General features: G+C 37.4%; 1 non-coding gene across 1 annotated transcript; it reads right to left on the bottom strand.

Moving 5' to 3' along the window:
* Positions 1-7,829: 7,829 nt before the first annotated feature.
* LOC145524983 (U4 spliceosomal RNA) lies at positions 7,830-7,966 on the bottom strand. The gene has a single exon (XR_014068006.1). It is a non-coding gene; the product is annotated as a U4 spliceosomal RNA (small nuclear RNA).
* Between the last annotated feature and the right edge of the window lie 9,818 nt (positions 7,967-17,784).

The raw sequence follows: 17,784 nt of genomic DNA on the forward strand, positions 1-17,784 counted from the left end.
ATGGCAGCCAAGAATAAGAGCTGTCAGAAGCCCATTTTGAGCAAGTAAATTACCGTGTGTGAGAAAGATTTAGGAGTAGAACCTTCCTGGGATAGGTACACTGATACTGTTACCAGTTAATAATAAGCTCAACATGTATGGTTCCTACCACAAAAAATTCTATTTCTCATAGGACAAATGTTATTTAGTAGCTAAGTCGTGTATGATTCTTTTACGACCCCCCAGGAACCCACCAGGCTCCTCTGTTCATGGGATTTCTCAGGCAAGAATACTGGACTGCCTTGCCACTTCCTCCTCCAGGGGATCTTCCTGACCTGGGGATTAAACTTGTGTCTCCTGTGTCTCCAGAACTGGCAGGTGGATTCTCGGCCACTGAGTCCATTAGGGGAGTCACTAGGGGAGCCCATAGGACAAGTGGCATCTTAAAATTCAACTTCAATCCATGTCCTTGAACATTTTTAGATAATTTTAAATATATATATATTTTTTTAAAGTGCAAAGAGGAGTTGTAGAGAAGTCAGGTAGAGAACATTTGCACCAAGTGTATGGAGTTAACATCAGCAGAAATGGGACAAATTGATATCAACATTCTCCAAAGAACACAATCACTGCTGACATTATTGCCCAGAAAAACAAGTCAATTGTAACCTAAATCTAATCATGAAAAACGCCAGTTTTATTCAAATGTGTAGCCACATAGAGTGCCTATGATCTGTAATCCCTAATAGTTCATTTAAATCATTAATCTTGAGTGTTCTAGAGATCCTGTCTTTTGCTAATCTGTCTTCTTGTTTTAGAAAGTTTTGAGTTATTCTGGGCCATTAATGCCATCCTGTTTGATATTACTTTTCTTAATCCTCATCTACACAGAGTTGACGGGGTATCCAGATGGGACCTAAAGATGATACAATCTCGTTCCTCACTGATGTCCCAGGCCCCTTCCCCTCCAATCACACACAGGAATCTTGGGTATCAGCACATTCCTAAGCTGACCTGACACAAAGGGAACATTTTTGGTAGTTTCAGGTTATTAATTAGTAGTGAGAATTGCTCACGACATATCAGAAGTTTGAATGGAGAAAATGGAGAGAAGGCTCTAGCATAAAGGGGAGAAGTCTTCTAAGAGCACTTGACTGTCAGGAAAAAGAGAAAGAAAAACAGTAGTTGAAACCAAACTTGTTACCAGCAGAGAAACAGAAGTAAACGTTCGCATGTTCTAAGACCACAGCACTTCAGGAGGGAAAAAGAACCTGCCCCTGACCCAGGACATGACACTTACCTGAGAACCTTCCATTTCTTCCTTTTCTTCCACTGGGTTTCTTTCTCAGGTGAGATAAGGTGAAGTCACAAATGCATCTTGAGAGTGTTCCTTTAAAGGCTTCAGCACAGACCCTTTGTTGGTCTCACACTCACAGGAAGACGAGACTTGAAATACTCTCTTTTCTGTTGTCTCAGGAGAGATTCAGGAACACTGAGCTCCTACATGAAAATTAAACTTTGAGTTTCTTCTTTTCTGTCTTCAGGGACCCTCTCCTCCCACAGACGCCCCCAAATTCTATTACAGCCCAGATAATGCAGGCGGCACAGACCTGCCCCTACAAGACCCACATGGAGCAAAGTCTGTTATCTCCCCTGGACCACAGGCTCAACTCTCCTAATATACTTGTGACCTCTCACCCTTAACTCTGGCCTCACCTTAGAATCACCTGGAAGACTTAATTTAAACAACACAGGTGTTCCTACCCAGACAAATGGACAGAATCTGTGGGGGAGGGCACAGGTGACAACAGTTCTTAAAACTATATGATGTCCTAGGGAAGATCCCCTGGAGGAGGAAATGGCAACCCACTCCAGTATGCTTGCCTAGGAAATTCCATGGACAGAGGAGCCTGGAGGCTATAGTCTGTGGGGTCGCAGAGTCAGACACTATTGAGTGACTGAGCACATGAGATCCTAATTGGAAGCCTGGGCTGAGAGTCACTTATCTAAGCCTTGCTTCTCAAGTTTTAATGTGCATAAAAATCACTTGGATGGATGTTAACTAGATTTGATGTCGTGATCATTTCACAACATATACACATATGGAAACATTATGTTGTACATTTGAAACTAATATGTTATATGTCAATTAAGTCAATAAAAAATTACTTGGAGATCCAAAAAAGAAAAAAAAAAAAATTACAAAAAAGAGAATTAGTCAGGATGCAGCCCTCCCTGAAGTTCTTAACTCTAGCCTAGAATGTGACCTGGATCATTAAAAAAATATGACTTTTCTTAGAAGGAAAAAAAAAACAAACCAACAATGAAAATAACATTGAGAAGATATTTTAGGTCATACTTTATTTTTACTCTGCTCAAGGTCTAGGTTACAACTGAAGGAGAGGGGACCTTTAATTTTTTTTTAACTTAAAATTAAAAATGAATTTAATTAATACCAGGACAAAACACATCTTAAATGATTAAAGGATGTTCTAGGCAGCAGTAGCTGCCCTATTTACAGAATTATCTTTAGAGGAGAAACACAGGGATGGGGCATTTAGCTTGGCTCTTTTTAGGAGTTTTACAGCAGATAAAATATCCATTTAAGATCACTAACGATTAAGTATTGAATGAAGATCTAACTTAATATATATAGTAATGACACATAATAATTTTTTAAAAATAAGAAATTTCCATAGAATCCAATCATTTTTAATATGATTCAAAGTTTTAATACATACCTCACCCCTAATTTCAGTTGAAAAACTTTATGGTACTGTCTTTCCAGTCCAGATGCCTCCAATTGGACTGAAGTGCAGTGTGCCACTGAGAATTTGAACCATGCATTTTTTCCATCCAGATATTTTAATTGCATGAAGGCGCCATAATAACAATGATGACTGAAGAGCGGTATTACTTTTCAGAGTAAAGGTCAAATTTAGATTCTTTTTTTAAATCTCATTTCATTTTGGTCTCATTTCACTTTAGTCTGTATTATCTTATGACAGAAAAATGAAACAAAAGGAAAAGGAAGTTTACACACATTTTATTTTAAGTTACAGTTTACATGAGCATCAAACATGAGTGTTTTATTTAATTCTTCAGGTTGATACCTTTCTGGTTTCCTGAAATATAATACCCATTAATCCCTGTTTGCAGACACCTTGAAATATTTATTGAATAATACAATACAGATTCTAAAACATAATCTTCTTTTATGAATACTGGCACAATTTCACCCAGCTCTGTGGAAGATTTAAGAAAAATGGCAGGGCAAGATCAGACATTGTTTACATCTCACCTCCAGCAAGATATAACTTTACTTTTGGCTGACCTTTAAGCAAAAGCAATGGTTATGTAACCAAGTAAGCTAAAAACTAAACAGGAAAAGTCACAGAGCAGGGAATGAACTACAAACTTACACTATTTGTTAAACTGAGATTTTTATCATGTTGCTCAAAGAAACACTAAAGTTTCCCAAATGGAAAAATGTGACCGATATTTTATCTTTGCTATTTGAATGTATACATGAATATTTCAGTATTTAAAAGAAGTTATTCAGGATTTCTACAATAAAATGCACTGTACTATTTTATAATGTTAAGCAGTATTACTCGTTGCTAGAATAAAATTTTTGAATGAATTGCATTCTATCTTCACATAAGTATTAGATATAATTAATGCTCATGTTATATTGTTTCTAAAACATACATTCTAAGGTTGTTCTTAAATTAAACAGATTTACTTTTGGAAAATTTTAAGTACAGCCTTATCCAAGGGCAAAAGAATAACTCCTTAAAGTCTCTTTTTAGCTTTATCATTTGCAGCATATATTCAAGTTAATAGTCACTACATTTTATGTTCAATAGAAAAAAAAATCTTGCCAAAGAGAAAAAAAGCCACAAAAGAAATACCATAACCTGGAAATAGTCTAAGATTTTGAAAGATTTGTTTTTTAGTAGTATATAAATATCTTTAGCAAATTATAGCTTTTTTTTGATGTCCCCATAATCAGATAATGTTTAAATTTTTGCCAAAATTGAATAGCCTTCTAGTATAGTTTATATTTCACATGCAGTTGAATCTTTAATATATCTGTTAGTACTTTCTAAAATCATTTAAACAATGAAGCTATAAATGAATTGTCATTGAATAAATATGAAAATAAAGCTGGAGAGTCACAAGTAAAACTTTATTGAAAATGTAGAACTTGAATAACATGTTGGGTGCTGTGCATTGCAGATGAACAGGACACAGATTGCTTACAGTCTAGAGGATCAGACATAAACAAGAAATAAGTAAAATACAAGGAGGCAATAAGTATAACAGGAAAAGTCATATCCTAGACCTTGCAGGGGCACTTAAATGAGCCTTGACAGGGAAGGGCCATTGGAAGAAAATTTCTTGCCTGAGAAGGAGCAACAATGAGCCAAAGGGAATACAAGTCATCATAAAAACTAAAAATAACTTGGTAAGACTAGCATAATGGACATTAGAAGGTGAAGGGTGAGACTGAAGAAGAAAGCAAATCTGGAAGAGCCCTGTAACTATGAAAGGACCTTAAAACTTCTAAAAGAATTGAAATAAATCAACCACTACACCAAAGGGTTTTAAACACGGGGGCCCAATATGATCAACTCCTTCTAGTTCCATTTGGAGAATGAATGGAAAGAATGGAAGACTGAAATACAGATGAGTCAAGACTGGGAGCTGCATTAGTTAGGGTCTTCCAGAGAAACAGAATCAATAGGATATGCAGATTTACGTAAAAGGAGATTAAGTACAGGAACCAGTTCACAGGTTATGGAGGAGAGAAGACCCACAATCTGCTGCCTGTAGGCTGAAAAACCAGGAAAGCTGGTGGTATAATAATTCAGTTCAAGTCCAAAGGTCTGAGAACCCAAGAAAATGAGGGTTTGGGTTGATTACTAGTACAAGTCTGAGTCTGAAGGCCCAAGAACCTGGAGCTTCGATGTCTGAGGGCAGGAGAAGATGGATGTTCCAGCTGAAGAAGAGACAAAGAATTTGCTCTTGTTCCACCTTCTTTATTCTACTCAGGCCCTCAGATTGGATGATGCTGATCCACATTGGTGAGACTGCATCTCTTTACTCAGTCTACTGAATCAAATGTTAATCTCTTCCAGAGACATCCTCACAAAGATGCCCAGGAATGATGTTTTACCAGCTACTGGATCCCTTAGTCCAGTCACATTTACATAAAATTAAACATTACAGGAGCCCATGCAGCACTGGGGAGGAAGAGATGAATTTCTAGCCTTCTAGGAGGCATTGGATTGACTGTACTCAGTGAGGGAAGGCAAAAAGCCATGGTGTTCAGTGAAGAAGGACCATGGAAAGAGGTCTATATACAGGGAAAGATGATGGAAGGCAATTTTAGACCTGTTGTCCATCCTCTGAAAAGCCTGAAAAGTGAAAGGGTTAGTCAATCAGTTGTGTCTGACTCTTTGTGACCCCATGGACTGTAGCCCACCAGGCTCCTCTGTCCATGGAATTCTCCAGGCAAGAATACTGGAGTGGGTTGCCATTTCCTTCTCCAGGGGCTCTTCCTAACCCAGGGATTGAACCCAGGTCTCCAGCATTGCAGGCAGACTCTTTACTGACTGAGCCACAAGGGAAGACCTGAAAAACCTGCATATGGATGTCAAATAAAGACTGGATGCATGAGGCAATCTGGATAGACATTATGGAGTCTGACACATAAATGAGATAAAAAATTGACATCTTTCCCAGTTGACCCTTGAACAATGCAGGACTGCCAACTCTTTATGCAGTTGAAAATCCAAATATAATGTACAGTCATTCTCCATATCCATGGTTCTGTATGCCTAGATTCAACCCTGGATTATGTAGTACTGTAGTATTTATAATAAAAAAAAAAAATTCCACATGTAAGTGGACAAGCAAAATTCAAACCCACGTTGTTCAAAGGTCAACTTACACATGCAATTCAAAGAATGTCTCCATTTAAATGCATTACATTAAATTTTTTTACTGAAGCAACAATATTCTAATCAGGAAAAATAAATAATGAAGTGACCATAATACCTTTTGAGGAGAGGTAATGGAAGAGTATCGATGAAATTTTAAAAAATACAAAAAGATTAGACTGAGGATGATAAATGTAAGAGGACTAGCTAGGTCCAGAATTTGTCTCTTATTAAACACACGGACTTAGCAACTGTTTTGATGTTGCTCTTCTGTTTTATTTTTTTGTTTTTGTTTGTGGAATCAGTTAGTTTTGCTAACTTTGCCCAGGTTTTACAGCACTGGAAGGCAATTTGTATTAAAAACCAGCTGCAACTGTTTCCCATGGAGGAAAGATCCATAAATTACACTTCAGGTTATTTGTCAGTTAATGTAGTTTAAACCTGTCTGCCAAAGAATTTTTAAAGTGTGAGAATTGATCCTGAACTCCAGCTGAGAGGCTTGTGAAATTATAAAGGTAATATGTTCACTATAGCATCTCCTGCTGTCCAATTTAAAGGTGCTGGGTAGGAGGTCAGTGGAAAAGGAAAGCAGGTGGATGGCACTATTTGAAATACTTTAAATAAATGTTTTGTAAAAGACTAACATATTATGTAAAGGAATGATTTTTTTTCGAAGCAGAATCTTCATCCAATCATTTGATTTATGAATGAGAGACTTCACTGAGCGTCTTCATCTTCTGGTTAATCCAGTTTCTAGCCCAGCATTTTTTCCATGCTATAATTTGTAATGCCTTGTCTAGTCTTCTTTTTCAAATGACAAATAAGAAAGTCTTTATTTTTTCCCTACTTTTCCGCAACAAAATATTCTGTGGCCTAATAATTCTAACATAGACAAACTTGCTTACAACTTCCTGCATGGATACTTAATCACTTTATGAGCATATTTGCTGCCCAGAAGCAGTGCTGAACCTCTTATAGAACCTAAGGGTTGTTATCCTGTAAGTAGGCTGGGTGAATCAAAACTAAATTAAAATAAACAACAAAAAAACATGACATCTCTGGGTTTTTCTCTGCAACAGCCAGGTATTCTAAAATCAGATGGTTAATTAAATACAAAAGCCAACGCTGCTTGCTTTATTTCTTCCATAAGGGTTTTCAGTATGTAAAAAGATGAAGTGTAGCAAAATAAAATTAATATCCAACTTGTAGGATGAATAGAAGGTAAATCACATGAAGAAGGAAGGAAGGACGGAACTAGGAGTGAGGGCACGACACAGGATCCATGAGGTGGTGTCCACGTGAAAAGGATGAACTCAAAATGAGCCCTAAGCTTGAGCCATCAAGGAGAAAACTGTATTTAATTACAGGGTTGAAGAGTATCTATGAGGAAAAAATGATGCATTAGTAAAGAAGTCCATCAAGTTTTGATTTGCAATCTGAGAGGAAGAGAGAAAATCCTTTATAAAGGAATGAACAATAAGTTCCCATCATTACCAGAGACCTAGCAAGGACTTACTCCCAGTGTCTAATGATGCCCCTCAAAGAGGCAGCTAACACAAAGCCTGTGTTGTAAGAGGAACCTCAGGAGTGGGAGAGAATTAGGTGTTGAAATACCAATACGACGCCCAAGCAGGAAAGATTAAGAGCCCCAAGTACATCATTACAGTTTGTTATTTATTGAAAAATAAAAGGTAATAAAATAAACAGTACAGTGCACAAGACTTTTATCTTATGATTTATGTTGTGATTTGTTTTAGAACTTAAGAAGGAATGGCTAGTTAAAATCCCTGAAATCCAACTATGGCATAGTGGAAACAGCACTAGATTGAAGCAAAAACTTGAGTTTGAAAGCTTCAATTTTCCTAACTATAATGCTTCTTCTTTTTATTTTTTTTAATTCAGTCTCCACAGAGACTCTCAAACATTGACAATGCCAACTACATTTCAAGTTCTTGTGGTATAGTGGGACACTTTTCAATAAGCAATAATTGTACCTCAGATAAACCTCACTGGCTATGATATAGCCACTGTGCAAAGCTCAGCTTCACTAACTTATGATTTTGCCAGACAGGTCACAGTTGTTCCTAAAAAGGCAAACCAAGGCAAACCATTCAATATCATAGTAATCCAAGTCTATGCCCCAACCACTAATGCCGAAGAAGCTGAAGTTGAATGGTTCTATGATGACCTACGAGACCTCTAGAACTAACACAATAAAGATGTTCTTTTCATCACAGGGGACTGAAATGCAAAGGTAGGAAGTCAAGAGATACCTGGAGTAACAGGCAACTTTGGCCTTGGAGTACAAAATGAAGCAGGGCAAAGGCTAACAGAGTTTTGCCAAGAGAATGCACTGGTCAGAGCAAACACCCTCTTCCAAAAACACAAGAGACAACTCTACAAATGGGCATCGTGAGATGGTCAATGCCAAAATCAGATTGATTAATTTTTTGCAGCCAAAGATGGAGAAGCTCTATACAGTCAGTGAAAACAAGACCAGGAGCTGACTGTGGCTCAGATCATGAATTCCTTATTGCCAAAATCAGATTTAAATTGAAGAAAGTAGGGAAAACCACTAGACCATTCAAGTATGACCTAAATCAAATCCCTTATGATTATACAGTGAAGTGAGAAACAGAGTCAAGGGATTAGATCAGATAGACACAGTGTCCAGAGAACTATGGAGAGAGGTTTGTGACATTGTACAGGAGACAAGGATCAACACCATTCCCAAAAACAGAAATGCAAAAAGGCAAAATGGTTGTCTGAGGTGGCATTACAAATAACTGAGAAAATAAAACTGAGAAAAAAGACATCCTGGACTGCAAAGTGGACCTTAGGAAGCATCACTACGAACATGCTAGTGGAGGTGATGGAATTCCAGTTGAGCTAGTCCAAGTCCTAAAAGATGATGCTTTAAAAGTGCTGCACTCAATTTTTCAGCTATTTTGGAACACTCAGCAGTGCCCACAGGACTGAAAAAGGTCAGTTTTCATTCCAAACCCAAAGAAGGGCAATGCCAAAGAATGTTCAAATGACCCCACAATTGCACTCATCTCACATGCTAGCAAAGTAATGCTCAAAATTCTCTAAGCCAGGCTTCAACAATACGTGAACTGAGAACTTCCAGATGTTCAAGCTGGATTTAGAAAAGGCAGAGGAACCAGAGATCAAGTTGTCAACATCTTTTGGATCATAGAAAAAGTAAGAAAATTCCATAAAAGCATCTACTTCCGCTTTATTGATTACGCCAAAGCCTCTGACTGTGTGGATCACAACAAACTGTGGAGAATTCTTCAAGAGATGGGAATACCAGACCACCTGACCTGCCTCCTGAGAAATGTGTATGCAGATCAAGAAGCAACAGTTAGAACTGGACATAGAAGAACGGACTGGTTCCAAATTTGGAAAAAGGTATGTCAAGGTTGTATATTGTCACCCTGCTTATTTAATTTATATGCAGAGTACATCATGAGAAATGCTGGACTGGAAGAACAAGCTGAAATCAAGATTGCTGGGAGAAATATCAGTAACCACAGATATGCAGATGACACCACCCTTATGGCAGAAAGTGAAGAGAAACTAAAGAGAAGGTTGATGAAAGTGAAAGAGGACAGTGAAAAACATGGCTTAAAACTCAACATTCAAAAAACAAAGATCATTACATCCAGTCCCATCACTTCATGACAAATAGATGGGGAAACAATGGAAACAGTGAAAGACTTTATTTTCTTGGGCTCCAAAATCACTGCAAATGGAGACTGCAGCCTTGAAATTAGAAGACGCTTGCTCCTTGGAAGAAAAGCTATGACCAACCTAGACAGCATATTAAAAACAGAGACATTACCATGTGGACAAAGGTCCACCTAGTCAAAGCTATGGTTTTTCCAGTTGTCATGTATGGGTATGAGAGTTGGACCATAAAGAAGGCTGAACACCGAAGAATTGATGCTTTTGAACTGTGGCGTTGGAGAAGACTCTTGAGTCCCTTGGACTGCAAGGAGATCAAACCAGTCATTCTGAAAGGAAATCAGCCCTAAATATTCATTTGAAGGACTGATGCTGAAGCTCAAATACTTTGGCCACCTGATGCGAAGAATTGACTCATTGGAAAAGATCCTTATGTTAGAAAGAGTGAAGGCTGGAGGAGAAGGGGATGCAGAGTGAGATGGTTGGATGGCATCGCCAATGGGATGGAAAGGAGTGATAGCAAGCTCCAGGAGTTAGTGATGGACAGGGAAGCCTGGTGTGCTGCAGCCCATGGGGTCACAAAGAGTTGGACATGACTGAGCAACTGAACTGAACTTATTCAAAGGCTTGGAACAGAAAGAGTATGTTCTTATTTGCTTTGGAATTTTTCAAGGAGTCAGACATGACTGAGTGACTGAACTGAACTGAAAAAGGAGTTAAGAATACCCATTCAGAAAGTTTTTCTGAAGTTTGCACAAAATACTGCACACAAAAGCCTTTCATTATATTATCTGAAATACTCATTTCTTTATATTATCTAAAGGTCTTTTAATTATATTTTGAAGATATACTTCAAGAAAATTGAAAATTATCCGCAAGATAATTTATCTTTATGTGAATTCATAAATAGTTACATAGAGATCCATTGAAAGATATTGTTGTTATAAAACTTACATTATTGGAGTTCCTAGAATATGAATAGGAAGCTAGTAAATACTTGATGTGCTTCATTCTTTGCAACCTGAAAACAATGTTATTAAATACTGTGTTATTAAATTAAATAAATTTTAATTTTATTTTATTATTAAGTATTAATAATCATAATTATTAATATTAATTAACACTGTTTATTTATTATTAATAAAATTTTATTATTAAATTAAAGCATGGTTTATTATTCTACCCATTTTATAGGCTATGAAGTTAAAGAGATAAAGTTACAGAGCTCAGTTTAGAAATGTGTAGTCTGTCAAAGGAGAGAAGGGCTAAACTAAAAGACTGCAAAACAGAGAGGGGGAAAATGAGATACTTAAATACAGAAAATGTCTATTACACAACAATATTAGACCCTTTAAAATTATTGGTACTTATTGATATCCAGAGTGGAAGTCCTTTACAGGAACATATTTGAAGGCCAATTAAAAAAATTATGCTTGATATCAGAAAAAGTTTTCGGGTTATTTGTACAGCATCCTAGTCTTTAATGTTCAAAACCCAAGGAGTCCACACATGTTTCTAGATCTGACATCTACTACCAAGAGGGCCAGGCTCTGCACACAAGCCCTCCAATGGCTCATCTGAGCTTTAGGGTGACAGGAGAATCCACTGTACTTAGTTCCTAAATACTCATATTTTGTTTTATATATTTTGGGAAAAAAATCTCTTTTTTCATTTTAAAATAGAAAGTTTTTCAAAGTTCCCAAGTAAAAAGTCATCTTTACATAAACTCACACCTATTTATTAAGAAGGTCACCATTTGCTTTGTTCATTTTGGGTTAAATTGCATTCTAGGAAAGGGGTTAGAAGAGAGATCTACCTTGTGTTCTGTCCTGGGGCTATGAAGACCCAAAGAGACAACAATATGGAATGCTGAAAAACTTAATATTAAAAGTACTAAAGAAATGTAACACATTATTATTTTACCTGAAATACCAAGTATGCTCATAAGACTACGATAAGCTAATTGTATTAGTTTGCTAGGCCTGTCTTAAAGCATCACAGACTAAAACAACAGGAATGAAATTTTTCACAGTTCTGGAAGCCAGAAGTCCTAAGCCAAGATGTTGGCAGGTTTTATTTCTTCTGAGATGTCTACTCTGATTTGCAGATGGCTGTCGTCTCCCTGTGTCTTTACATGACATTCTCTTTAAGCTTATTAGTATCCCAATCTCCTGTATGACTGTAAAGACACCAGTTATATTGGATTAGGGCCCACCCTAATGACCTCATTTCAATCTAAATGTCTTTTTGAAGATCTTATTTCCAAATACTGTCACATCTTGAGATACTGAAGGTTAGGACTTCAAATATGAATTTGGGGAGAGGGGTTATATCCTGTAACATTAATATAGTATAAACACAGAGAATGATACCACATTATTGCCTACATATTTCAAAACAAATAGTAAGAATAGCATTGTAAATACTGCATAGTAAACATATGTCAATAATAATTTAGTAGTTTTTATTGATTCATGACCTTAAAATTCTTTAAGAATATCAATTTGCTTGTTTGTCACAGCTGTAAAATCCAGTTGCACAGAAGATTGGTTCTGTACTCCTACAGAACCCAACCATACTTATGTGTTTATTGCTAGGAGCTGAGAATCAAAATAGAATGTATAGAACATAGGGACTTAATATCTAATTGAAGTAACAGTGTGGATGTTTAAGAGAGAAAGAATAAACAACAATACAAGTTTGCATGTTCTAGATTCCAAATGGGACATAAGCTGTCTTCCTGGTTCTGAGGTCATACCAGCCAGCTCTGTATTGACTTCCAAAGGATTCCAAGAGAAAACTAACACTATTTAAATATGCAGATAATTAGTGGAATAGGATTTCAACAGAAGGAACAATAGCCATACACCTTTTGAAGGCTTCTGATTTCAGATTACTTGCTCTTCCTTTATTTCTCAATGAGGAAGAAATAAAATGTTTAAAAATACTCTCAATTATTTAAAAGTTCCATTATTTGGAGTCCATTCAACTGAGGTTTGGCAATAATAGGGGATGATAATTAGATTAAGGGTTTTTTTTTTTTAATACTTAGTTGATGTGAATTCAGCAGATACGATTTTATGACCCAAGAGAAAGTAGGGCTAAGTTATTTTGACTACCTGAATCAGCCTTAATGTCTTTTTACTCACATGAAGATTTGGCCAAAATCAATTCCATATTTCACTGTCAAATGTGGGAGGACAATGGGGAACAACTTTTGTTATGTTCTATGTGTGCAATTATTAACATAAGTTCTCTTATGGAGTAGATTAAAAAACATAAAAATATATTACTATGGTCAAAATACTGAAGTGTTTGATTTTGCGGGTAGAACTTAGCACTAGAGTTGATTTTATTTCCTGCTAGCATTTTTGTATAGGGAGTGAAGATAATGTATTAGTTTTAACCATACAGAGTCTGTCAAAAGAAGAGTTTAGGGAAGTACTGGTTAGATACCCAAGTTCTGGAATCACAGTGCCTAAACACGAAGCCCCTAACTTACAGCTTGCATGTTCTTGGGCAAACTGTTCTTTCTCCCTAATGCCTTAGTTTTATCATCTGTAAATGGGGATAATAATGGTATCTGCATTATAAAAAAAACCATGAGGATTTAGTTGAAGAACTTAGGAGGAAAATGCTTAGCACAAAGTCAACAACAAATGTTAACTATTACTGGCAGCCAATAACTTAGAATATAGCTAGCATTTTGCTTTCTAAGCAATGGTTTTCAACCTCATCAGCGCGAGAATCATCTTGAGAATTTTTTTAATTCTAGTACTTGGCCTTACCTCTAGAGATTTTGATTAAGTTGGCTTCAGGTGATGCCCAGACATCCCTGAGTTTTAAAAATCCCCTAGGCAATTCTAACATGCAGTCAAAGTAGAAAGGATTTGATCCGAAGAACCCACACAGATGTGTACGAGCAGACAGCCTTGTCAATGTCCAACCCAGTCTTAGAGTAGCTTTCTCCAAACTGTCTCCTGCATAACACTGGTCCACGAAGATGCTCCCTGAAGTAAAATAAAATAAAAAAAGTAACTTGAAAGGGATGGATGCCGAGTCAACTAAGCTTGATGGTATACAAAACCCCTGAAAATTCAAAGTTCACTTAGCATCTTAAAAGATCTGAGAAGCTCTGCTGTAAGTAAACGTGCTTATTGCTAATGAACTCAGATTTTCTCCCAATTTTTCATAGTAAGGGAAGCACTTCCTTGAGGAATGTTTAACTTTCTGCTCTTATAACATAGTGGCAAATGTCACCAACTATCAGTCCTATTTGCTACACTATCAATTAACTAACAACTGTGCAATGGTATGTGTGTAACATCTACTAACTAGGCCCTGAGTTAGGTTCTAGGAATTGAAAGCTAAAAGGCTTTAAACACGGTTCAACCACTAGAATCATCCATGGAGTATTTTTTTTTTTTTTTAAATACAGGTATCTGAACTTCACACCAGGCCTACTAGTCTATGAGAATGGACCTGCCAAGATGTAGTCTTTCACTTTTTACTAGGATTCTGGTAATGAACCTGAGTTTGGAAACCACTATTCCATAACCTAGTATTTCATATTAAGCCAACATAGTTCCATTCCATTTTGCAACTATCAACCAAAAAAAAAAAAACAAAGTTCAAACGAGAAATAGCCATAGAAAAAGAAAAGAAATGAAAGAGGATAAATGAAAAGGAGATAGGACAGCACTGCGGAGCTGCAACACAGCTGAGTGATGTGCATGCACGCCACATCCATGCATGCTGCATCCATGCGTGCTGCAGCCACTGATCAGAGAGGGAGCAGGAAAAGAGGTATAGTCTGGATCCACCATGCACTAAGGAAAGAACAGATCTCTGTCCCTTATCTGAGAGTAATAACAAACACCTCCTGTACCTTAGCTGAAGACACGGAGAGGAGTGGAAAAGGAGGGAAACTGTGTAGGAGGAGTAAGGTGATTATAAATCTGGTAACTGAAGAGTTAAGGACAAAGGACTTCAAACTTGTTCTGAGGGCAAAGGAGTTAGGAATCATCCTGCTCTTTGAAGAGTAATATGAAGTCTTGACATGGGTTCAGAATATAGATATACATTTTTTCTAAGTCAACTATTAACATTTCCTGGTGGAAGCAGATGATAGGGTGCAAGGTAAATACAAACGAAAGGATTTCTTAAATGTTATTGTGCTTCCTTAAATACAACTCTGTTAACGGTGGGACCCTAAACACTGTATGATCTCAATTGCATGTGGAATCTACTTTTAAAACAGCCAAAATAAGAGAAACAGAGAGTAGAATGGTAGTTGCCAGGGGCTGGTGGTTCTGGGAAACGAGATGATATTGGTCCAAGGTCACAAACTTTCACTTAAATGATGAGTGATTTCTGGAGATGCAATGTACAGCTTGTTGATTATAGTTAACAATGATGAATTATATACTTGAAAGTTTCTAAGAGAGGAGATCTTAAATGTTCCCACCACACAAAAAAGTAGTTATGTGAGGTGATGGATGTGTTAACTAACCAAGTTGGGGTTGTCGTTTTATGATATATATGTGCACCAAGTCATAATGTCATATACCTCAAACTTATACAACGTTACATATCAAGTATTTCTCAATAAAGCAAGAAAAAATGGTGGGTTCTTATTGGATCCTAGCTCTTATGTCTTGGATGTTCCTTAAAGAGTTTGACTTTTCAGTGATATGCTTAAATACATATCAGATTAAAACATTACCATCTAGGCTTGAGTCAGAGAAATCATCCACCTTACTGCTGGAATTCTGTGGGGGAAAATGTGTCCATTGTCCAAACATTAAATGTTATGGGTCTAAGAATCCAACTTCAACATTAGAGAGATGTGGTGACACAACATAGATGTTGAAATTTCTGTTTTGGAGGAAGAATGCTTGGATATTTTAGGAGAAAGAATGACTCTTTTAGGAAGAAAATCAGATCTTTATGACATCATGTACAACTTTCAAAATTTGCTCATGAAGTTGTGAAATGAAAATTCATTTTAAACTCAATATCTATAGACATATAGTTTTGATGGAAAGAAGACACACTATCAGAGCTACTCACACTGGTGCAGGGATGCTGCCCAACTCTTCTGCAGAAGTGAAAGGCCCGGAACATGGCTGCCATCTTGTGGTCTGCAACTAAGTAGGCTTTGGAACTACTCACAGTGGCTACTTCCTGCCAGAAACAAAGAATTTCAGGCAACACTGGGCCTGGGATAGGAGCAGAGACTTAAAGTGTCTTAGCTACTCATGGAATTCAGATGCTGCAAAAGTGTCAGCTTCTAAATGCTGAGAAATGGCAGAGGTTGAGTAAGGATATATTGGGAGGATTCTCTGATATAAAGGAATCTTGACTTGATCTCTTTGGAAGACATTACCTAGAACAAATATACAGCAGAGTGGATAGGGGCTGGGATCTAAAGCTGAAAATCAGTAAGAAGGTTGCAAGTACTCTAGCTCTGTGTTCATTATAAGCCTTTCATCAGCAGACAGAAGAACACCACTTGAAGGACTGGTCTTGTTCTACTCCAAAACTGAAGAAGAAGAAACAAATTCTAGCTAAGATTTATTAAGCCACCTTGGACTTCTTTGCAATCCCACAAGATCTATCAGATTTTCTCTGTGACTATCTTGGCCATACAGCAAAAAACAAGTTTGAGTGATGGAGCTTGGAGTTGAGATGTTGGGAAGAATTTGGCAGATGGGAAGGGTTTTCTAGTCACTGGTAGCTTAGGAGAAGCTCAAATAAAACTTCCAACAACCCTACGAAGCCCAGTTTTGAATTGAAGGCTGAATGCCTTGATTTAATTTTATTACACAGAAGGTATCACCAAGAAATTCCCTATAAGCAACTGGATACTTGCCCCCAGCATTTAGCAGACACTGGGCTTCCCTGGTGTCTTAAGTGGTAAAGAATCTGCCTGCAATGCAGGAGACACAAGTCGACCCCTGGGTTGGGAAGATCCCTTGGAGGCGGGCATGGCAACCCACTCCAGTATTCCTGCCTGGAGAATCCCATGGACAGAAAAGCCTGGTGGGCTATAGTCCACAGGGTCCCAAACAGTCAGGCATGGCTGATGAGACTGAGCATGCACAGATACACACAATCATGAATGAAACAAATCCAGTAATTACATGAACTCAGTGTAAAAAATATATGTTTCAATTGTTGCTGTTATTTGAGGGATAAGAGTATTAAATGACAGGCATCAGAGAAGCTTGGGAACTTAAAAAAAATGGAGGAAACAAGAGAGTGTTTAGGAAATATTAAAGTGAGCTTTCTTTTTTTTAAATTAGTTTATTTTCTATTTTTTAACTTTACAATATTGTATTTGTTTTGCCATACATTGACATGAATCCACCATGGGTGTACATGTTTTCCCCTTCCAGAACCCCCCTCCCACCTCCCTCCCCTTCCCATCCCTCTAGGTCATCCCTGTGCACCAGCCCCGAGCACCCTGTATCATGCATTGAACCTGGACTGGCGATTCATTTCACATATGATAATTTACATGCTTCAGTGCCATTCTCCCACATCATCCCTCCCTCACCCTGTCCCATAGAGTCCATAATACTGTTCTATATATCTGTGTCTCTTTTGCTGTCTCGTATACAGGGTTATCTTTACCGATTTACTAAACTCCATATGTATGTGTTAGTATACTGTATTGATGTTTTTCTTTCTGGCTTACTGCACTCTGTATAATAGGCTCCAGTTTCATCCACCTCATTAGAACTGATTCGAGTGTGTTCTTTTTAATGGCTGAGTAATATTCCATTGTGTATACGTACCACAGCTTCCTTATCTATTTGTCTGCTGATGGGCATCTAGGCTGCTTGCATGTCCTGGCTATTATAAACAGTGCTGCGATGAGCATTGGGGTACACGTGTCTCTTTCAATTCTGGTTCCCTCAGTGTGTATGCCCAGCAGTGGGATTGCTGGGTCATATGGCAGTTCTATTTCCAGTTTTTTGAGGAATCTCCACACTGCTCTCCATAGTGGCTGTACTAGTTTGCATTCCCACTGTTGGTAGGAATGCAAACTGGTACAGCCACTTGAATTAGAGTATTTTTTGTGTTGTTAAAGAGATACAAATGAAGATCAAATTCTTTACTAATGTTCTAGCTTGAGTCAAATTCAGGGCACACAATGTGG

The sequence above is a fragment of the Giraffa tippelskirchi genome, chromosome 10 (assembly GCF_054371585.1).
Source record: "Giraffa tippelskirchi isolate mGirTip1 chromosome 10, T2T-mGirTip1v1.2.pri, whole genome shotgun sequence".
NCBI classification, from domain to species: Eukaryota; Metazoa; Chordata; class Mammalia; order Artiodactyla; family Giraffidae; genus Giraffa; species Giraffa tippelskirchi.